This window comes from Pinus tabuliformis, chromosome 7, assembly GCF_031772625.1.
Source record: "Pinus tabuliformis cultivar Carrire ecotype Pingquan chromosome 7, CPIR1, whole genome shotgun sequence".
NCBI classification, from domain to species: domain Eukaryota; kingdom Viridiplantae; phylum Streptophyta; class Pinopsida; order Pinales; family Pinaceae; genus Pinus; species Pinus tabuliformis.
Window position 1 is genome coordinate 1,936,781,873 of NC_142293.1, and position 24,827 is coordinate 1,936,806,699.

The following is a 24,827-nucleotide window of genomic DNA, read 5'->3' on the forward strand; positions in this document are numbered from 1 at the left end:
TCAATGCTCCGTCCCTTATAATACGACTGAAAAAGGCAATGGGCTTCTCAACTCCATCCCTTTTTTGCATTAGTACAGCTGCCAAAGTGTGCTCAGAAGCAAATGAAAACAAAATGAAGTCCTCTGTGTAGTCCGGGCTAATTAAAGTAGGGGCTGAAGAAAGAGCTAACTTTACCAAATTGAATGATTTGACCGCCTCCTCTTTCCACTTTAAATCACTGTCCTTTTTCAGCATATTCGTGATTTCTCTAAGATGCTCGGCAAGATTTGGAATGAAACGACGCAGAAAATTCAGTTTGCCATTAAAGGACTGTATTTCTTTCTTGTTCCGGGGTTGTTCAATCTGCTAGATGGCCTCAACACGTGCAGGGTCCACACGAATGCCGTCTTTTGATATGATGTGGTCAAGGAGCTTGCCTTCATCCATGGCGAAAAGGCTCTTTTTTGGATTCAGCGAAATGCCATATTTGCTGCACTTTTGGAAAACAATTTTCAAATGATATAAATGATCCTCACCAGAATTTGAAAACACGGTTAAATCATCAAGGTAAGAACCAAAAATACATCTTTCTCATTGGCGAAAGCCATGTCCATTGCACGCTGAAAAGTGGCACCTGCATTTTTCAAACCAAACGGCATCTTTGCATAATGAAACGTTCCCCATGGAGTGGTGAACGCAGTCTTGTCACGATCATCTTCATGCACTAAAATCTGATTGTATCCTGAATAGTCGTCGAGTAGTGACATCCTTGATGCTCCAACTACTCGCTGCAATATATGGTCCATTTTGGGCAGCGGATGATTGTCTTTTAAGGACACCTTATTCAAATTTCTGAAGTCGATACATAAATGGATCTCACCTGTTTTCTTTCTTACGAGTACCAAATTTGATATCCAATCGGAAAATCTGATAGGCACAATGATTCTTGACTTATACAACCTGTTCACTTCTTTTTCTATCGATGGCAGCAGCTTTGGATTGATTCTCCTCAACTTTTGATGGAAAGGCTTCTGATTTGGTTTTATAGGGATAGTATGCTGAATGATATTAGTGTCATATGTTTTCAGATCTGAGTAATCCCAAGCAAAAGCATTAGAAAATGAAGACAAAAATCTGACATACTCTTCCTTTACCTTTGGTGATAATGACTTTGATAGCTTTACCATCTTGGGATTCTCAGCTGTCCCAATGTTTACCTCCTCAACACCTTTTTCGGTCGGTCTCAATGTCGGTTTGCGGGCCACATCGTCTTGGTCAAACAGCTCCTCCAAAGGAATCAATCCCTTAGGAATAATGTTATCTTTAAGTTGCAGCACTTCCATTTGATTTACTTGTATATCAATATTACCATCATCATGTTCTGTATCTATGGAGGTATCTTTAAACTTACCCTTATTCTGCAAAAAATCATTAATCTCTTCATCATCCTGAAAGACTTGCCAACATCGCTGATTATCTGGAATGGTTGGGCGGTGTTTCACATGAATCTCGAATTTGTTGTTGGAATTCATTGGAATTTTTAAATTACTTGCTGCCTTATCCAGTCCATCAGCAGCACCATTTTGTATGCGAGGCACACACGTCAAAGTATGATCAGAAAAGAGTTTCAAAATATCTAAAACTGCATTTTGATATGCTCTCATGCGAGGATGCTTGGCTTGAAATTCACCCTTCACCTGCTTTATCACCAACTCCGAATCACCATATACTGCAATTCTTTTTGCTTTCAGCTTTCTAAGAATCTTAAGGCCAGCAATGAGAGCCTCATATTCCGCTTCGTTATTAGAACAGTCAAATGCTAGTTTGTAGGAACATACTCTCACCTTGCTTGGAGCCTTATCTTGAGCGGAAAATGGACTTCGAATCCACACACCAATTCCAGCGCCATCACTACCCACTGCGCCATCAAAATCCATGGTCCAAAGACCATCTTCATCCTCCTCCAAGTGCTAAAATTGTGTCAGCTCTATTTTTCCTGTTTGCTGCCCATTATTTTCAGCTGATTACTCCATAATAGCTTGCTTTTCACTTCTTTCTTTCTGTAGAACTTCTCTAAAATTCTCAGTGAATTCTGGTATATCTTCTGCCTAAACTAATTGACTATCTATATCATTAAAACTATCAGAAAAAAAAAACAAACGACTCCAAAGCTGTATGTACATAGTTTACAGGATGATTGATTGGTTTTTCTTTGCTTGTTATCATGTATTTCATCTTCTGCTCTCGATATAGCTTTCTCATTTGACCGAAGACTGGAATTGTAGCATAAGAAAAATCTAACTGTAGTGTACCTTTCAACTTAGCCCCCCAAGATCTTGAAAGCAGCATACCAAAACGCGGAGGAATGTCCGCCACAACCACATCCATCAAGACATTCTTAGCTGGAATTTGATCTAAGCTTACCACCAAATCCTTGATCAGTCCGATACACTTTACACGGCTGGAATCAAATGAATACAAATCATGGTATTTTCTTGTAATATCTAATCCCAACTTTTCCATGATTGCTTTTGGCATCAAATTGTGCGAAGCACCCGAGTCAAACATAGCATTGTGTAATACATATTCATGCAACCTCAAACTGATATAAAAGGGAGGAACATCACTGTCAGGAGACTCACCATCTAAAGCTGACCCAAAAATCAATTCTGGCTGATCATCTTCAACATTTACCGTGTCAAACATTGGATCAAAATTCAGAATTTTGGAGACTTGACCTCGGCAGCTGCTGTTCTTCATGATTTCAGTCAAAGGAATAGATACTTTCAGTTTTGAAATTTCATTTTCCAAACTAAATGCCGAAACTCTTTCAACCTCTTTGACCGGAACTTCTCTTTTTTTAGCTTTATCCCTCATTGTGTTTGGTGGCTGATTTACCTTGTCTGCTGATGATGATTTACTAGCTGCGAGATCAATTATCTCTTTTCCTTTCTTCTTTGGTACAGGTGAATCATTTTTTGCTGAAATATCCTTCTTCTTTTGAATGGGGTTTATGAGCACATCTCGATTTCTTAATGAGTATTGTTTCTGTTGGGCGGACAAAGCATTCATGTATCCTCTTTGGTATTCCTCCGATTCTTCTTCAAGTGCCGCATCATTTGATAGAATAAAATCCTCATCTTTGTGTGTGGCGGAGCTTCCAACATATTCTTCCTCTTCCGTGATGTAGATAGGTAGATCATCAGGAGTAAAGAAATGGTTTTCCTCCCCTACAGTATCACCATCATCGTCAGATTATTGACTAACAAAATTTTGCTGAAGAGGAGTCTTTACCTGCTGCTGAACTACCGACTCTTGTTTTCTTTGTTCACACTGCTTAATTCTGAATTGTGGCTGCTGCTGACCACGGAAATTGGGATTGCCGCTCTGCGTTTCCGGCTTGTCAAGAGTGAGCTTTTCGAACATCCTTTCTACCTTGCGAAGTATCTGATCTGATGTAGAAGCTTCTTCTTTTATGGTCACTCTCTTTTCAGCTCTCATCCTAGCTCTTTTATCATTCAAATTTGCTTCAACACTAACAACAATCTTTTGCATATCCTCCAAGGTAGGCGGATCTCTGTCCCGTAATGAATAAGCCATCTCCGGATCAAAACCATCCGGGAATTTAAGAAGATCTGATTTTCGAGATGGTCTTAAATCATTTAGAATAGCATTATAAACTGTATTAAATATGATAGTATTGTCTTGGACAGACTCACCAGGATTGCGTTTGATATTGTTATACTCGGCATTGATCTGAAGTGGATCTTTTCTGATTTCCCAACGATCTAGAAACTGTCTGTGAAGCTCAACCAATGTAGTTACACTTCTAGCTCCCAAGCCTCTGAACCATTTTCTTACCTCTCCTCCAAATGTTTGCACAAACAATCGCATAGTTACATCCTCCTCATCAATCTCATGTAAATCACAAAAATCTGCCATCCTGTCTATGTGTTGCTGAGCGGAAACACTTTGAGGAGTGCCATCAAATATAGGAATCTTACTCTGATAATCCGCGGGCATATCATGCAATTGCTGAGGTAAAGCAAGAGGTGCAAAACGAGCAGCCATTGCTCTTGACGGATTTGGTCTGGGGGTTGTTTGAGACGGTGTATGCGGAGGAGTAGCAATATGGGATGAAGAAGGAGAATTTACTGCAGACTTTTGATATGTGATGATGGGTTGCAGGGAAGAGTGGGAATGAAAGGCGGTTCGGTGGGAATTTTGGAGGTGAAATCGGTGATAGAAGATCCAATATTTGCAGATGCAGCTTCTAGGAAATCAGCAAGATTTGCAGCCTGAATATTTCTCTGAAGGTGCCTCAAGATAAAATTTTCAATCAATTTATTGTGTTTTTCAACTTCAAGAGCTGCAGCAAAGTTAGGATTTGGAACTAGAGATTCAAGTGCACTTTCAGATTTGGTTTTAAACAACGACAAATCAAACTTCTCGTCAAAGTCAAGTTCTTCAAGATACTTAAAAATTGCAGGACAAGAGGGAGACTTAAACAAAGGAATTATGGGACTTTCTCGTTGGTGTATTCTCGCAATCAGATTTGGGTTCTCATATACTGGAGGTGGATCTGGATCAGGATTTAATCTCGTGTATCTTCTGGAAGCCAGTGTGGAATTGTTTCGAACAATCAAAAGGACACAAACAATTTTTCAGCCTATCAACTTCTAGACTCAATCATCCAAGGTCTAGAACAAATAAGTATACTGGGGTAAATTGCAACTCAAGTGCTACATTCACAAGCTCACCGGAGATCGACTGAAGTAGCGTTTATCTACTTTCGCTTATGCGTAGCAAAAGCGTTTCGAAGGCTACCTGGCATGACTTCAGATTCCATCTAAGACTCATGAAACAAACACATCAACCAACAAACAATAACAATTTTCTATTTTCTTACCCAGTATGGTCGCCACTATGACGACTCGCTCAAATCTGCCTCAGGCTGAGGAAGGCAAAACTCAAGTCCACATCAAACCAAGCTCAGCCTCATAGCTATGCCTACGAGGACAGGAGAGGGCTCTATTCGGGTCTATCTCGGCAAAAGGTCTTCAAAGGGGCTGAGATGACTCAAAATTAATACTGATTTTAGGCTAGTAAAGAGATAGGAAAGTTTGATTTAGATTTTTGAGTTTTTTTGTTGGAGAAACGAGAAAACCAATTTTGGGTCCGGGGATTGAGGTCAGATCTTTGCGAATTTCGAGTTGGGGCGAGGTAGGCAATAGTCTTGATGTCTTTGATCAGGTGTATGGATGGATCAGAACGACAAGGAGCTGAAGAGGGCAAAGGAGAACATGGATCCTCTCCAAACTGGCGAAAACATGTAAAACTAAACAAATTTAAAGGTAGAGCACTGTAAACAATGGATTCAACCTCATTTACTCATTCATTTAGTTTCAGAAGCATAAGAAGGGAATGGCATACATTAAACATGAATAAACTTACAATAAACTGAGATATAACACCATCAAGAACTGAAAGCCACAAGAATCCCAACAGGTGCTGCAAAACCTCTGATCTTTCCTTAGCCAAAATATGAAAAATATGTACAATAGTGTGCCAAAATCTTCCTAAGAGTCCAACCTGTGCTACTTACTGAAAATTTACATATATAGATCAAGCCAACTCATTCCCTAACCTCTAGTGGTCAAGCTCCTCCTTCTAGGAGCAGTTTGAACAAATTCTAAACATGGAGCAAGAATCTAGGTGACTAAAACAACCTGCCTCTAAAAAGAAGGAAACTGATTCATTACATTAATTTTTTGCTATTTTGTGAATGAATCATCTAGAATAAGGTAAATAGGTGCCAAGTTACCTCATACACATCAAATTACATCATTCTAGGTAAAAAATCACATCAAGGAGTGGAACAGGTGAAAACTGGCCGAATTCCTGAGCTGGAGGATGAAAACTGGACCAAAAACCTCTATGCGTAGCGCCCTGATCTCTATGCGTAGCACACCTTTCAGCCTGTTTTTGGGGCACTTCCCGACATTGAAATAAAGCTCACAATAGCTGGTTGGAAATCTCTAGATGTATACTATCCATCCCAAGTGGAATTTCCCAATTTGGAGCTCATTTTCCCCCTCAAAATTGCATTCTCCCAGAAGTACTTCCTGCTGTTGCAAAAGGTGGTAGCAAGGTGGTTTTCATGGTGTTTTTAGGCCTTTTGATAATCCAGAACTTGATGAAATGCTTCGGCAATAACTGAGCATGCATAACTTACCATGAAAAACCCAAAAATACAAAGTTTCCCTCCAGCAAGTGTCCCAATCAAAAGCGAGCGCGTCGACGCGCTACTCGTAGAGCTGAAAAAACTGTTTTTGGGACCAAAAATTTCAAAATGACAAAAATTTCTCCGAATTTGCTCAAATTCAGAGCGAAGACCCTCCATCATGTGTCATGCTCAGCCAGTGAAGCCTCGGCCAAAACTCGAAGTGGATCTAGCATCTTTCGCCGTTTTAGTGCTTTGCTCAACCTCCTTTTCAAAATCTTCATTTTTGCTTTGCCGACATGCATGCGAGCCCAATAATGATTTTTCATGTGATGAAGCATATCTTTGTCTCTATTAGCCTTCACCAACAACTCCTCCAGATTTCGATTGACTTTATCAAGCCAAAATTGCTGCTCAACAGGTGTCAAATCGCCAGGTCTTTTACGGTCCAACCTTCGGTCTTCACGGATTTGTCGCAGCTCTATAAGTGTATGCTCATCCTCTAGCTGTTTATTGCGCTGCTCCAAGTATTTGATCAGACATTCTGCCTTCAGTAACTTCTCATTCAAGCTGTCAATCTCGACCTTCTGCTCTTGGATGATCTCTTTCAGCTTCGAGCTAGGAGAGATCCTATCCACATCACTCAATGCAACATCAACATCATGACCACCTGAATGGCCCTCCTCATAAATTGACCTCTTGCCTCTGTCCTGAACCTGTACCTGTACTGAAGAAGAAGGCAAGACCCCTTCCACACCATGTGGAGATAGTACTCGTCGTGTAGCTGCAAATAAGGCCCTGTGGCCTTGCTGATATGTCACATATGCTGGAGCATTGACATGCTCGGTCTTAGGAATGTCAAACTGATGTGAAGGCTCTCCCTCATCATGAACTATCTTTGGAGGTGGCTGTGGCGCCGTGAAAAAGTCATGAGAAATAAAATCCTCCCAAGTAATGCCCTGTTGTGCCAACTGATGAACCACTACGATCTTGATCAGCGCGTAATGATAAATACTTCTATGCTGCTGCGCTGGGGTCTTCTTTTGTACTAAGACAACCATCCTCTCTATGTTGCGAAACATGAAGTATGGAATGTTCATCATACGTACCCTTGTAAAATGCATCAACAAACGGACATGGTACGCATAAAGACGTGAGAATCTGCCCTCACAACTGAAATACCGAATGATGAGTTTCATCAAAGGTGCAAACTGATCACTCAGGTATTGGAAAGGAAAAACCCTGCTCAAGTGCCTCATATACCCATGTTTGATGTATGGCGCATAGTAGGATTTCTCTAACTGCTGACGCTTATTCCATTGCTCTCCAATATTTGGTATCCCAGTGGCCTCTGCAATAGTCTCTCGTGACAAAATGAAATCAACTCCGGCGAGGTTTACATGGCCATCATGTAAATGTAGAACAAACAAACGAGCTAGTTCACGATGATGCTGGATTTGTGAAATTAACTCACAATAGTGATAGCATGACTGAAGACGAAAACGATCCATTGCAAGCGGGCAAGCCTGAAATTGAACCAAAGAAGTAGGCTCTTCCCTGAGATGCTTACCACCTTTGCTACCTCTACGAGGCCTCCGTGGCACATTACCATCTGTTGTGGAATCACTGTCATACTGCTGCTCATAAACTGAATCTGTGTCTGACATGGCTTTGATAACAAGATTTCTGCAATATGTATGTTGATATAGGTGTGGTGAAATCAAAACTTCAATGTATACTAAAAACCCAAATATCTTTACCAAAGCATCATAAGAACCAAGCCATAATGGTAATAACTCTGTTTTAGTGAATTGGCATAAAACATTCACTGTTTTGATCACAAGGAGAGTTTTGACAAATGAACAAAAGTGTGAAGTGTACCCTTTGCAATGTTGGCTAAAATTTTACAAATGAGTATGGTACTGCATTTCATCAATGGAGAATGGGAAAATCTTCACAAAGCCACCCACATGTCTTTAAAAACCCTAAGGAATGATTTTGGTATGAGCCTAGGGTTTCATTTTGTTTTACACCCAATACATCAAATTTCCCACCTTAAACACACTACAAACATTTAAAATTGACTGAGCAGCCATGAAACACCTACTTGCAAGTTTTGGAGTCAATTTGGCAAGATCTGGTCGCATTAAATTTTTTTTTTTGGTGCTATGACTGAGTGCGTAGTGCCTGAACCCAACGCGTAGCGCACATCTGTGTGCGTAGCGCCTGTGGTTTTTTACACTGGCTGCTGAGGTCCAGTGCGTAGCGCGCACTGTGTGCGTAGCACACACCTTGTATGGGTAGCGCACGCCTCCAAACGCTGTCCACGGGTATGCAAACACGGCTTCGACCTTGAAAAACTCAAACACGATTTTTGCCTTTGGATTTTTGAACAAATGGAATTGTTTTCCCTTTTTATAGGTGAAGAAAATATCTCACCAAATCAGATTTGATTTAAATTTGTTTGCTAACCCACTTTTATAATGTTTGGCACTTTGACATTTGACCTTTTAATACAATGCTGTTCTTTGGCTTTTCCTTGCTTTTTCTGAGTCTTGAACTGATAATATTTTTGTTGATTTTTGCAGGGATCCAGCATTTTGGGTTTGGAAAAGATCAGAGGCTTGCTATGAAGCTTTTTGAAATGAAACAAATACAATTATTTACAATAACAATTTTTAGTTCCAAAACAGAGTTTTGGACTAAAAATGTTTTAAATGCTTTCTGAGAAAAATATTAAATGAGAATCTTTGAAATCAACCTCATGGCCTGCGGGCTTTTATTATGTGTATGCAAAGGACTGACAACCCTAGACTCTAGGACTAAGACTTTTTAACGAAGCTAATCTTTTATGACGATGAATGCAATGATCATGTACTTCGGTGATTTTTGAGAATTTTTTTGACTAACCCTGCAAGGACAAGCATGAGGAAACACAAGACAACCAGACCCCCTCGTCAGTTAATGGCATGCCCCTAGCGAAATGCAACGAAGTGAAATGAGCAAGACACCTAAAAATGATATGCAAAAGCGAAAAGATCTCGGACGGAGGGCTGTAAGGACCGACTCTAACATTGGCTCCAATGGGGATGGTGGCTCCTTGGAGATGCCAAGAACGACAGATCTCTGGGAGAGCAGACTAGTGCTTTCATCCATTGGGCGATGGAGTCATTATTTCAACAATTAACACAAAACTTTGACACATTTATTGATTGCAGATTTGACTGAAAACTGAATACAACTCTGACCAAACTGACTCGATTTTACAACTGAAAGGACTGATAAAATTGACTCGACAAATCTCAAACCAACTAACCTTCATCTCCAGAATTATAGCCTTCGCTGCGGGCCCCAGACTGAAGATGAGAGATTAGTACACACATGCAATAGAACAGAAGTAAAACGATATATACAATGATGATGAAATGAGCAGAAAATACTCAGAAGTGGTATCGCTTTAGCAGCCGACCATTGATCGGCCCTCCAGGACAATCATCTCCATTCATTTCCTTGAGAAGAAAAGCGTTTTGACCACGATATGCTGCAATATTATAAGGACCCTTCCATAAATTTTCAAATTTGCCGTGCTTTCCTTTATCTTCATTCCGGGCATCCCACTTCAAAACCACCTCATCCAGCTGAAACTTATCTGTTTTTGCCTTCCTATCATAAATCTTCTTTATGCGCTCCTGCAACTTGAAAGTATTTTGAAATACTTCCTCCCATTTCTACTGTAAATGAATCATCTGATTAATCCTCCTCTGCATGGGATCTTCCTCACTACCAGCTTCTTGAAGCAATTTGACTACCGGAATAGCAAGCGAAGTAGGAAAAACCGTGTCTGTCCCATACACCAACTCGAAAGGAGACATGCCAATAGACTTTTTCTGACTTACTCTATCAGCCCACAGTGCATTCACTAATTTCTTGTGCCAACCCTTTTTATTGATTTCCAACAACTTTTTAATGATATTTACCAAGGACTTATTTGAAGATTCCGCTAACCCATTTCCTTGCGGATGGTAGGCAGTCGAATGCCCCAAGCTGATATTGTATTTATAACAAAATTCAACCATTCTCTTCGACTTGAATGCCGCTGCATTATCTGTGATGAGCTTACTAGGACACCCAAAACGTGACAAAATATTATTTTCAAGAAAAGAGATAATTACCGCATCCGTGGCCTGTCAAGTGCGAATTGCTTCGATCCATTTTGTGAAGTATTCTGTAGCTATCAATATCCATCTATGCTGTCCGGACGATGCCGATTGAATTTCCCCAATGAAATCCAAGCCCCACTGTTGAAATGGTGCACTAACTTCAATTGGTTTGAGAGGCAATGGCTGTAGTTTCTGCTTCCCTTGAAAAATTTGGCATTCGTGACAATTCTTAACAGCCTTATACACATCTGAAAATAACGAAGGCTAATAAAAACCTGCCCTTAGAATCTTATTCGCTGTTGTTTTCCAAAACAGATGGCCCCCGCAGTCACCTCTATGAAAATCTTCCACAACTCGTTTTGCTTCCTCCTCTACCAAACAATTCAGCAACATTCCACCAGGGTCTTTCCAATATAATGCAGAATTGAGTATGCAAAATTTGTCAGCTTTCAATTTCAATTTTCTACTCTTATTTCTAGGCATCCCGGGAGGTGAAGACAAATTTTGAAGTACGTATATAATGTCAACATACCAAGGGGAAGAAACAAAAATATCAGATACCTAATTTACCGGACTCTCCTCATCTTCATCGGACATAGCAGCAATCAAATTTATATCCAGAACATGCAGATTTGTTTCAACCATTAATTTAGCGAGTCCTTGTCCTTTGATTAACTTGGTTGGTTTAATCTCCACGTCATACTCTAACAACACAACAATCCACTTACCCCGCCTTCCTTCCGGATCTGCCTGTACCAAAACATCTTTTACTGCTGCGTTAGGAACATATGCTATAATGTGGGAATGCAATATATACACACAGAAATCTTTTAAGGCCTTTACAAGCGCAAGTTCTTGTTTTTCAATAATGTTGTATTTCAATGCTCCGTCCCTTATAATACGACTGAAAAAGGCAATGGGCTTCTCAACTCCATCCCTTTTTTGCATTAGTACAGCTACCAAAGTGTGCTCAGAAGCAAATGAAAACAAAATGAAGTCCTGTGTGTAGTCCGGGCTAATTAAAGTAGGGGCTGAAGAAAGAGCTAACTTTACCAAATTGAATGATTTGACCGCCTCCTCTTTCCACTTTAAATCACTGTCCTTTTTCAGCATGTTTGTGATTTCTCTAAGATGCTCGGCAATATTAGGAATGAAACGACACAGAAAATTCAGTTTGCCATTAAAGGACTGTATTTCTTTCTTGTTCCGGGGTTGTTCAATCTGCTGGATGGCCTCAACACGTGCAGGGTCCACACGAATGCCGTCTTTTGATATGATGTGGCCAAGGAGCTTGCCTTCATCCATGGCGAAAAGGCTCTTTTTTGGATTCAGCGAAATGCCATATTTGCTGCACTTTTGGAAAACAATTTTCAAATGATATAAATGCTCCTCATCAAAATTTGAAAACATGGTTAAATCATCAAGGTAAACAACCAAAAATACATCTTTCTCGTTGGCGAAAGCCATGTCCATTGCATGCTGAAAAGTGGCACCTGCATTTTTCAAACCAAACGGCATCTTTGCATAATGAAACGTTCCCCATGGAGTGGTGAACACAGTCTTGTCACGATCATCTTCATGCATTAAAATCTGATTGTATCCTGAATAGCCGTCGAGTAGTGACATCCTTGATGCTCCAACTACTCGCTGCAATATATGGTCCATTTTGGGCAGCGGATAATTGTCTTTTAAGGACACCTTATTCAAATTTCTGAAGTCGATACATAAACGGATCTCACCGGTTTTCTTTCTTACGCGTACCAAATTTGATATCCAATCGGAAAATCTGATAGGCACAATGATTCCTGACTTATACAACCTGTTCACTTCTTTTTCTATCGATGGCAGCAACTTTGGATTGATTCTCCTCAACTTTTGACGGAAAGGCTTCTGATTTGGTTTTATAGGGATAGTATGTTGAATGATATTAGTGTCATATGTTTTTAGATCTGAGTAATTCCAAGAAAAAGCATTAGAAAATGAAGACAACAATCTGACATACTCTTCCTTTACCTTTGGTGATAATGACTTTGATAGCTTTACCATCTTGGGATTCTCAGCTGTCCCAATGTTTACCTCCTCAACACCTTTTTCGGTCGGTCTCAATGTCGGTTTGCGGGCCACATCGTCTTGGTCAAACAACTCCTCCAAAGGAATCAATCCCTTAGGAATAATGTTATCTTTAAGTTGCAGCACTTCCATTTGATTTACTTGTATATCAATATTACCATCATCATGTTCTGTATCTATGGAGGTATCTTTAAACTTACCCTTATTCTGCAAAAAATCATTAATCTCTTCATCATCCTGAAAGACTTGCCAACATCGCTGATTATCTGGAACGGTTGGGCGGTGTTTCACATGAATCTCGAATTTGTTACTGGAATTCATTGGAATTTTTAAATTACTTGCTGCCTTAGCCAGTCCATCAGCAACACCATTTTGTATGCGAGGCACACACGTCAAAGTATGATCAGAAAAGAGTTTCAAAATATCTAAAACTGCATTTCGATATGCTCTCATGCGAGGATGCTTGGCTTGAAATTCACCCTTCACCTGCTTTATCACCAACTCTGAATCACCATATACTGCAATTCTTTTTGCTTTCAGCTTTCTAAGAATCTTAAGGCCAGCAATGAGAGCCTCATATTCCGCTTCGTTATTAGAACAGTCAAATGCTAGTTTGTAGGAACATACTCTCACCTTGCTTGGAACCTTATCTTGAGCGGAAAATGGACTTCGAATCCACACACCAATTCCAACACCATCACTACCCACTGCGCCATCAAAATCCATGGTCCAAAGACCATCTTCATCCTCCTCCAAGTGCTGAAATTGTGTCAGCTCTATTTTTCCTGTTTGCTACCCATTATTTTCAGCTGATTGCTCCATAATAGCTTGCTTTTCACTTCTTTCCTTCTGCAGAACTTCTCTAAAATTCTCAGTGAATTATGGTATATCTTCTGCCTGAACTAATTGACTATCTATATCATTAAAACTATCAACAAACAAAACAAACGACTCCAACAGTCGCATCTATCACTCACCAACGTTGTGTATAAATATAAGAGGACTTTTCCTCATTTAGACTCATCTCATCACATCTCTCTCTCTCTACTGCGCAGATATGAGTCTCTTCTCTACTGCGCTGAAATGGGTCTCTCTCTCTCACACATGTGAAACCGGAAACTGCTGAAACTGAAGCTGCAACTGTAGAAGTAAAGATTGACTTGCGTGGCCTAGAAGATCTCCTCTTTGGAACTGCATTGTAGTTTCATCTGAACCTCTTCTGGAAGCTGAAACTTTTGGTGGTGGAATGAAGTTAATCCGACGAACAGTTTGCAAGATATCGACTGCCCTAGTTTGAAGCCGGAAACTGCTGAAACTGAAGCTGCAACTGCAGAAGTAAAGATTGACTTGCGTGGCCTAGAAGATCTCCTCATATGAACTGCACTGTAGGTTCATCTGAACTTCCTCTGGAAGCCGAAACTTTTGGTGGTGGAATGAAGTCAATCCGACTGTCAGTTTGTGAGATATGGTCTGCCCTAGTTTGATAATGAAGTCGCTAATGCTGATGCTACTGATCTAGGGTTTGCTACTGCTGATATGAATCAGATTTATTGTACTATTTCTCTCTACTGAATTATTGAAGATAAAAGAAGATTTGATCAAAGGGTTTCCCCACACATTGTGGGGTTTTTCCCTGGCTAGCCGCCACATCTTGTGTCTCTTGTCTTGGCTTGTTTTCTGTCGATCATTTAATGTTCTATCTGCACTTTACTTTATGTACATGTGATTGCTAATCGGTGGAATATAATAAGAAAAAGAAGTAAACTGTTATAAGAATAGAACATACCATAACTTAACATGGTATCAGAGCTAAGGTGAAGACAAAACCCAAGCAAGATCAAGAGCAATCATTGAAGAGAAGATTGGCAAGGCCATCCTAAAAGAACTATGGGGTCCTCAACACTCTTTCCTGCCGAAGACAAGCTCCCTGAGAAATCTGACTATCACAGATGGAAGATGTCTATCGATATAAATCTTAAAGATCAAGGAGTGCTGGACCATGTAAGAGGCAATATTTTTGAGCCTTCATCAAATGCATCTGCTGCTGCCTGGAACAAATGGAAAAATGGAGAAGTCAAAACAAAGAAGATCATCCGGGACTCTATCGACAAGCGCTTGGTGGCCTACATCTCTGATCTAGACACCTCCAAGGAAATCTACGACAGACTGGTGAGTTTATTTAAAGTTAATGATGCAAATCAAGTTTTGTTTCTTAGAAATACGCTGAGGGAAATCAAGAAGGGTAAAGATGAAAGTATGCAAGCATACTTCTTAAGAATCATCGAGATCAAGAACGATCTCCTATCTATTGGGGAAACTATTACTGACAGAGAAATGGCACTCACAACTCTTGAAGGATTACCATCTGAATGGTATGTGTTCAAGACTACTCTTCTGAACTATAATGTAATTCCTGGTTTCGAGGAATTAATGGCTAGATGCATTCAAGAAGAAACAAGGGAAGAAGTGTAAGAAATGCCCATGCCTAAAGGTCCTCCTGCTGCCTTTTCTTTTCATGCAAAGAAAAGAAATAATTCCGGGACTAAATCAAAAGGAAAGGCTGGACCTAAGGCTAGAAGAAAATGACGATGTTACATTTGCGATAAAGCAAGTCACTATGCAAGGGAGTGCCCTGATAGAAAGGACTCACTTTAGGACGATGATCAAAATCCTTCTGATGGCAATCAAAGGAATGAAAAATTCAACAGCAAAGGTAAGAGGAGAGCTGGGAATCAAGGAAGAAGACAAACATTCAAGAAGGTCAGAAATTCCAGGATGTATTAAATGCACTTGACCTCAAAAAGAACCTAGTGTCCATCTCGGGAACGGAAGACAAAGGCTACAAGGTAACCTTCAGCGATGGCAAGGTATGTATATGGAAAAATAATGTTAAAGATGACTTTACTCTTGGGTTTAGTGTTGATTCATTATATCAGGTCAATGGAAGTCCGCTAGGTGTCATGTCTTACGACACATCTCTTTAGTCCGAACTTTGGCATCAGAGGTTTGCCCACCTTCATTACAAAGCTCTACTCGATGTAAGACAGATGGTAACAGGGATGCTCGAATTCCAAGTAGAGAAAGAAGGTGTATGTCTGGGATGTGCCAAAGGAAAGCTCAAAGGGGACCATTCCCCTCAAGCCAAAGCAAGACCTTCGATATATTACAATTGGTTTACTCAGGCATACTTGAGGTTGGCATTAAGAGGGAGACTACTACACCACATACTCCTGAGCAAAATGGTGTGGTGGGAAGGAAGAACCGCACGATGATGGAAGCTGTCTGGGCCATGCTACATGATCAAAGACTTCTGATGTTTCTATGGGCTGAAACTACAATCACCGTCGTATATGTACAAAATTGATGCCCTCATCAAGCATTGGGTTCCAAGACTCCTAAAGAAAAGTTCACCGCAAGGTGAACAATCTTTCAACTTTGAGGAGCTCTCAAGAAGCCAACACCAGGGAACTGAAAGAAAAGGATGATGAATCAATGCCTGATGTAGAAGAACCCATGGATCTGATAGATTCTCATCCACATGAGCCTTCCTCTTCTAGGAAGAGGCCTTCATGGCTTAGGGGGATACTTGATGATGCTAAAGGACATGCTGCACCCTGAGGAACCTTCCGTCAAAGTAAGAAACTTAATAGGTATCAAGGATACCTGACCATCATGAACACGATCATACAAAATGAGCCTTCGTCATTCTCAGATGCTGTCAAGCATCAAGTATGGAAGGATGCTATGACCGTAGAATATGAGTCTATTATGGAGAATGATGGCTGGGAAGTAGTTCCCAGACCCTGGACAAAACAATTGTTACTTCAAAATGGCTTTACAAGATAAAGCATGCAGTAGATGGAAGCACGGAAAAGTATAAGGCTCGTTTTGTTGCTCGAGGTTTCTCCCAAAAGGAAGGTATAGACTATGATAAGATATTTTCACCTGTTGCCAGATATACGACCATCCGCTCGATCATAGCCCTTGCCGCTTCACAAGGATGGAACATACACCAGATGGATGTCAAGACTGCGTTCTTGCATGGCTCGATCAAAGAAGAGGTCTACGTGGAGCAACCTGAAGGATTTGAGATTTATGATCGAAAATCTCATGTATGCAGGTTGAAGAAAGCTCTCTATGGGCTGAAGCAAGCACCCCGAGCATGGTATGAGAGGATCGATAGCTACTTGATGAAGTTGGGATTCAGTAGGAGTGAAGCCGATCCTAACCTTTACTTTAAGGTTGAAGATGACAAGCCTCTCATACTGGTATTGTATGTGGATGACCTCTTTCTAACAGGTGCAGACCCTCTCATTCACAAACGTAAGAGGGAGTTGGTCTCTGAATTTGAAATGAAAGACCTAGGACTGATGCACTACTTCCTAGGACTTGAAGTATGGCAGAAGCCAAGGGAAATTTTCCTATCTCAAGGGAAATATGTGGTAAAGATATTGGAAAGATTTGGTATGATGGACTGCAAGCCTGTGACTACCTCGAGGATCTTAACTTTTAGAAGTTATATGGTAGTGATGTCGGACCAGATTTAGGAAATGCCTCTGAGCTTCATAAACTCATTCGCATTGATGTTCTTGGTGAACCTCCGTCCGAACATATTTTTTGCAGTTAGCATTGTGAGCTCATATTTGGTTGAGCCTCACTGGATTGATGCCAGGAATCTTTTGAGATGTCTTCAGGACACAATCTCTCATGGATTAAGATACACTGCCGGAGATGTGAGGCTACTTGGATATACTGATGTTGATTGGGAAGGCAGTGTGGTGGACCGTAAGAGCACTTCCGGGTGCTGTTTCACCTTGGGATCTGCTTCAATATCCTGGATGAGCAGGAAGCAGAAGTCGGTGGCTTTGAGCACCGCCGAAGCAGGATATATTGTTGCTAGCATAACCTCCTGTGAGGTAGTCTGGTTGCGAAAGCTCTTCAGAGAGTTGTTTGGATTTACATTGGATACCACTGTGATTCTCTATAACAACCAGAGGTGGGATTTGATTATTGAGGAATCCCGTATTCGTCGATTGCTCCAGCAGATAGACATCATCTTGGATATGGTAAGTTGATGAGCAAGGAGGCTCCAGCGCATTAAGATGATGTACATGTTGATACACCTTGTCAAAGCCCCGAGGAAAGATCTAATCTGTGATTTTCCCAAACGACTTGGAGTCGGTAAGAAACCCTTGTACAAGGGTCCTGCATGTTGCATACATTGAGCTCTGGGAGCTCTGAGGGCTTGCGGTTATTACTAGAGCAACATACGACCATAGGGTGACTCACCCTCCCCTGGTGGTGCATACTGGAACAAGATGATTCACTCTCTTGTGGGACAAGATGATTCGCTCTCTTGTGGAACAAGATGATTCGCTCTCCCGTGTAGCAGGATGATTAGTTCTCCTGTGAGGTCTGGATTGATGTGTTCTCCATGGCGATTGTAGCAGGATTGATGTGTTCTCCTGTGAGGCCTGGATTGATGTGTTCTCCATGGTGGCCTGGATTGATGTGTTCTCCATGGCAATTGTAGCAGGATTGATGTGTTCTCCTGTGAGGCCTGGATTGATGTGTTCTCCATGGAAATTGTAGCAGGATTGATGTGTTCTCCTGTGAGGACAGGATTGATTAGTTCTCCTGTCGAGGCATCCTACCCATGCAGTCTGGGACTCATGGGAAGTACCTCTCATCTGATCAATGAGCAGGGAAATGAAGTTAGGGACCATAGTAGTACCGATGGACGCATCGTTGTAACTACCGTACTCCCTACGCTAGGATGACCTCCATTGATCTGGGATCAATGATACTGGTCTGGGACCAGTGGTAGGAGTTGTACCATACTATGACATTGACTTCGGGTCAGTTGAGACTGGTCTGGGATCAGTGGTACATACTTTGAGACTGACTTTGAGTCAGTGGAGGATGATATTGCTCTGGGACCATTGGAGTTGTACTCACTATGACGCTGACTTTGGGTTCGTTGAGACTAGTCTGGGACCAGTGGTACATACTCTGAGACTGACTTTGAGTCAGTATGATACATCCTCAATCATTTCTTCTTCTTCATAATTCGGACAAAAGCAGAGTAGACCAGAACAATGCAAGAGCAGAGCAGAACAGAACAAAACAGTTCAGATCAGTGCAGGGCAGAACAAGACAAAGCAGAACAGGCAAAATAGAGCAGAGCAGGGCAAGGGTCAGGCTGTACAAGGTAGTGCATTTGATGGATGAATAGTAACGACTGATAGACAGATTGCAGATGAAGTTCTCCATGGTTGAGAGGGAGAGTTAAAATTGGAAACCAGGGCAAAAATTCATGTGGGTCATCTTATTCATGGATAATAATATTTTTATTAGATTCCTCTCGTCGAGAGGTGTAGGATTGATATAAAGATCATTCTATTCCGATAAGTATTCATGGAGATATGAATTTATTTTGATTATGGAATTATTATCAAGCCGACCTACAACTCATGTAGGCTCAGAAGCCCAACAGTCGCATCTATTCACCCACCAACGTTGTGTATAAATATAAGAGGACTTTTCCTCATTTAGACTCATCTCATCACATCTCTCTCTCTCTACTACGCAGATATGAGTCTCTTCTCTACTGCGCTGAAATGGGTCTCTCTCTCTCACACATGTGAAACCGAAAACTGCTGAAACTGAAGCTGCAACTGCAGAAGTAAAGATTGACTTGCGTGGCCTAGAAGATCTCCTCTTTGGATCTGCACTGTAGGTTCATCTGAACCTCCTCTGGAAGCCGAAACTTTTGGTGGTGGAATGAAGTCAATCCGACGAACGGTTTGCAAGATATCGACTGCCCTAGTTTGAAGTCGGAAACTGCTGAAATTGAAGCTGCAACTGCAGAAGTAAAGATTGACTTGCGTGGCCTAGAAGATCTCCTCATATGAACTGCATTGTAGGTTCATCTGAACCTCCTCTGGAAGCCGAAACTTTTGGTGGTGGAATGAAGTCAATCCGACTGTCGGTTTGTGAGATATGGTCTTCCCTAGTTTGATAATGAAGCCGCTAATGCTGATGCTACTGATCTAGGGTTTGCTACTGCTGATATGAATCAAATTTATTGTACTATTTCTCTCTGCTGAATTATTGAAGATAAAAGAAGATTTCATCAAAGAGTTTCCCCACACATTGTGGGGTTTGTCCCTGGCTAGCCGCCACATCTTGTGTCTCTTGTCTTGGCTTGTTTCCTGTCGATCGTTTAATGTTCTATCTGCACTTTACTTTATGTACATGTGATTGCTAATCGGTGGAATATAATAAGAAAAAGAAGTAAACTGTTATAAGCATAGAACATACCATAACTTAACAAAAGTATTTACTCAAAGCTATTTATGAGAAGGAAATGTTGGCAATACTACATGCACTTAAGAAAAGGTGACCCTACCTAATGGGAAGATACTTCAAGGTAAAAACGAATCATGATTGTCTTAAATACTTTTTAGAACAAAGATTATCCTCTGAAGAGAAACAAAAGTGAGTCACAAAGATGTTTGGTTATGACTTTGAAATCATCTACAAAAAAGGGAAGCAAAATGTTGTGGCAGATGCACTCTCAAGAAAGGATGAGGATGTGGAAGCATTGTTGTGTGCCATTTCTATTATCCAACCAGATTGGATAAATGAAGTAGGGGATGAATGGAAGAATGAAGAAGAAGTGTGGGCAATCATTCAAAAGCTACAACAAAATCCCAGTACATCTGACACATTTATCTAGAAAAATGATTCATTATGGTACAAAGATCGCTTATACCTATGTAAGAATTTCCAACTCAAACAAAAGATTCTTATGGAATTGCACACTTCTCCCTTAGGAGGGCACTCAGGATTTTAAAAAACTTACCACAAGGTTAAGAAGGAATTTTTATGGGATGGCCTTAAATAGGATATTCAAAAGTTTATGGTGGAATGTTTGGTTTGCCAACAAAATAAAGTTGAAACAATTAAGACCCCAGGTCTATTACAAACTTTATCCATTCCAAGCCAACGTTGGGAGGAGGTTTCAATGGATTTTATCACAGGTTTACCCAAGTTCAAAGGAAAGAGTGTCATCATGGTGGTAGTTGACAGTCTTACCAAGTATGCACACTTTTGTGCATTATCGCATCCATTTAAAGCCAATACAGTTTCTACTACATTTATGGAAACAATTCAAAAGCTACATGGAAACCCAAAGATTATTGTAAGCGATAGAGATCCCATTTTCACTGGAAAATTTTGGACAAAATTATTTTCTTGTCTCGGTACTCAGTTAGCTCATAGTTCATCTTATCATCCTCAATATGATGGGAAAACTGAGATAGTAAACAAATGTTTAAGGATATCTTCGTGTTGTTGGGAAAAGTATCCAATACGGAATGACCCTATCCCACTCTAAGGGTGATAGTACCTCAGCAACAATCAAAGCAAAGCTATTCGAGATTACTTCTTTATGAGATGTAAGAGAGGGGAGAAAGAGATCCACTAACCGTTGTCTTCCGCTAATGATTGATCCAATCTTCTCTCTTTGCTGCTTGCTCCCAGCTCCTTGCTCTTTCACTGACCCAACTACACCAAGATCCTGCAAAATGGCAAGAGAGGGAAACTACAAGAAGCATACATTCATAATTGATTCAAGGATTAGAATAAATCAAATACACAAGTATAGCAATACACCATTGAGACACATGCATATAGAAGAACCTCAAATGCTTTATTAATGGAAGAAGTAAAGTTCAGGAAGTAATACAACCATAAAAGGCCCAATCCAGCATCACCTCCCAGCAGAAAGAAATCTCCTCTTCACCTCCTTCAAAGCAAATCACCCAATAGTTCTATACTCAAACCAACAGCACTTCCTTACATTCACAAGATTCCAGCCTCCCTAGACCTCATAAGAGAGCTCTATATATAGGAGTTTTGGAGAAAGGATGAGTCAGCTTGTAGCTGGCATGAAGCTGACTAGTGTCCTCTCCCACTTCAGTTATTCTTCAGTTCTTGAGTCCACATGGAGGTTCTTGCTTCCACTTGGAGATCTAGACCCTCTTACTCATCCCCAGTCGAATTCCCTGATCCAAGTGTCATTTTGGAAGCTTCCTGGGCATTGACACCTTGAGGAATGACTGTGCCACTTGGCCAAACTCGCCCAACGCAGGTAGCCTTCTTTGCAGTTGACATTCAGCGCAGGTACACAGTGGAGCAGTTGACATTCAGCGCAGATGCTCAGTGGAGCAGTTGACATGATCCATAATTAGCTTGTTTTTGAGTGTTTTCAGGTGGAGAACTGATATTTAGTGTTGTGGTTTGCTGACCTTGTTCCTCTAGGGGTAGGAACAACATGTTTAGGGACTTTGGATCCCTTAGATTATTGACATTTCATGCTTCATGCTGTAAGGCACAAAAATGTCTATAACACTTCGTTGCTTTGTATCTGATAAACAGACACAATGGGTCAAATGGTTACCTATGGCTGAATGGTGGTATAACACTTCCTTCCATACTGCAGCAAAAATGACCCCATTTATGGCACTTTATGGATATCATCCACCATCCATCGCATCATATTTAAGAGGAAATTCTAAGGTTCAAGCAGTGGAACATCACATCAAGCATCAACAACAAGTTCTCCAACTCTTAAAGGATAACCTCACGTTGGCGCATAATAGAATGAAACAACAAGCAGATCAACATCGCAACGAAAGAAGTTTTGATGTAGGTGACTAGGTATTCCTATGGCTACAACCATATAAACAAATTTCCCTCAAGCAAGATAAGAAGGGTAATAAATTATCACCAAAGTATTATGGTCCATACAAGGTGTTGCAAAAGATTGGTACTATGGCATACAAATTGGAGCGTCCTGCAACGTCCCGAGTGTACCCAGTTTTCCATGTTTCATGTTTAAATAAGGTTTTAGGTGAAAAGCTCCCAGTTCAAACAATATTTCCAGAACTGGATGAGGAATGAAAAATCATATTTGAACTGGAAGCAGTCATAGAAATAAGAACTCAACAACTACGAAATCAATCAATTTCGGAGTATCTCATCAAGTGGAAGAACTTATCCGCTGAAGGTTCCACATGGGAGGATGAGAATTTTATACAGAAGCATCTGGAACCACTCAAGCGTTGAGGACAACGCTTTTCGGAAGGAGAGGGGCATTTTAGGTCCCTATAATACTAGTGATTCCCCCATTACTATTGTCATTGTATCCCATATTGTTATTGTTGTGCCCTTATGTTATTACTGTTATGTCAGCTTGATTATATTGTGACCCCTTAGACTCCTATATATAGAAGGGAAGTTTAGTCATTTGTATGATCCAAGAATTGTTCATTTGTGTAATGTAAAGGAGGTTGCCCCCTCGAAGAGGCTGAATTCTAAGGCGTTGATATATCTTTTCTATATTTTTGTGAGCTAGTTTCCTAACAACATATAATTCAAAGAGGGCGCATATGTGTAAAGGACATAAGATTTAATTAAAACAACATATGGTGCAAATAACCATAATACCAAAGGGCTCATAAAAATCATAAAAATTGTTTTTTTCTTTTTTAAAATTTCATGCAAAGTGATGGTGTATGGTGAAAATAACCATAATACATAAAGGATTACAATGAGTTTCAATTAAAATCGATTTGTTTTGAAATAAAAAATCATGCAAAGTGATGGTCATAGAGAAAATGACAAGGGTGAAGGGACAAGTGTTCGCCACGGTGGAGAGGAAATTAAATGTTGGTCAAACATCCATGAAAGAACATGAGCAATGGTCATAATCAACACAAAGCAAAGAACAGAGATACAGAGCCAGCCCCTTCATGTAGAGGGGAGAAAGAAATTCATCATCTGCGCAGAAGGGAGTAGCAGATACGGAGGGTAGATTCACACGAAAAAAAGAAGGAACTCAATGAGATTTTGACACCTCATCTTATGTAGGAATGCAACCCTTTGAGATAGAAATAGAGGAATAGGGTATGCATAAGTTTTAATAACATAAAGCTAAGGAGAACGCCAAGTGATTAGAATCCCACTAAAATATTTTGAAATCACCAACCATATCCCAAGAATTCCGCAGTCAGCGTGAGTAGGATTTCATTACAGGTAGTTCAGATCTAAAATATGAGATTGAGTTAAATGTTGGAAACCAAATGGTGTGGTAGTTGAATTAAACTCTGAGTAGTGAATGTTGAAGGAAATCCAAGTTACGATTGTGTAGTGGCAATATTCAGGCTCCAAGTGTGAGATTACTGCATATAAACTCCAGTTAAACAACGTTACAAACTCCAAGCAAGAAAAAGGTTAGTGGAAAATATGAGTTTCCAACTGTGTATGGCATTAAAATCATGCATTCAAATTCCAAGTGTGAGGTTGTTACACATGAACTTTAGTAGTATTAATGAGACTCAACAACAAATCTAAAAACAAATGTTAAAAGTGGGATAAACATGCAGAAATCGATTTCCTCCAAGTTTTGATTTCTAAAGAAGCAGTGAACACAGGTGATAAGAAGACAGAGAAGAAATTGATTTCGATTTCTGGAAGAACAGAGAGTTAGTTACTCATCTCCAGATCTGATTTCAAGTTCTAAAACATGGGGAAGAAATCGATTTTGATTTTTGAAGAACAAAGAGTTAATTAATCATTTCCAGAATTCGATTTCAGATTTTGAGGAGACAGAGGAAAATCGATTTTAATTCCTGAGGAAGTAGAGAAGGTAAATTGAAAGAAATTGTTCAGGTTTATTTCCAGAATTCGATTTTTGATTTCTAAAGAAGGAAAATATGGTTGATTATTATTTTCCAATTTTGACTTTGAGGAGGATTATACAATTGAGCAAAATTGTAATCAACCTATGGGTTATTTTCATTCTTATCTCCAAAATCGATTTCTCAAAGGCAGTAAATGAATGGTTCTGTTGCTTACAATGTATTTCCAATTTCGATTTCTCCAGGTCATATTTTCCAATTCTGATTTCTCCAAGTCACAAAATCTTTTCCAATTTCGATTTCTCTAGGTCAGAAATTGTTTTTCCAAAAACGATTTTGAGGGACAGAAGAAGACTGTATTTCTAAAATCGATTTTGAAGAACAAAGATTCATTTTTTAAAAATCAATTTTGAAGGACATAGAGGATTTTATTAAAAAAATCAAACAAAGATTCATTTCTAAAAAATCGATTTTGAAGGACAAAGAGCAGTATTTTCCAAGATTGATTTTTAAAGAAACATAGAGGGTTGTTCATTTCAAAATTTTAGGATCTCTGAAGGTAGAGTAAGATTCGATTTGCAGGTATGAAGTTGATTAAAGGCAGAGAAGGTTAAAAACAAACCTGAAGGTGTCTAGAACTCAGTTCTAAAAGGAATTTCAACAAAGTATCTTCCAAAAAGGGTATT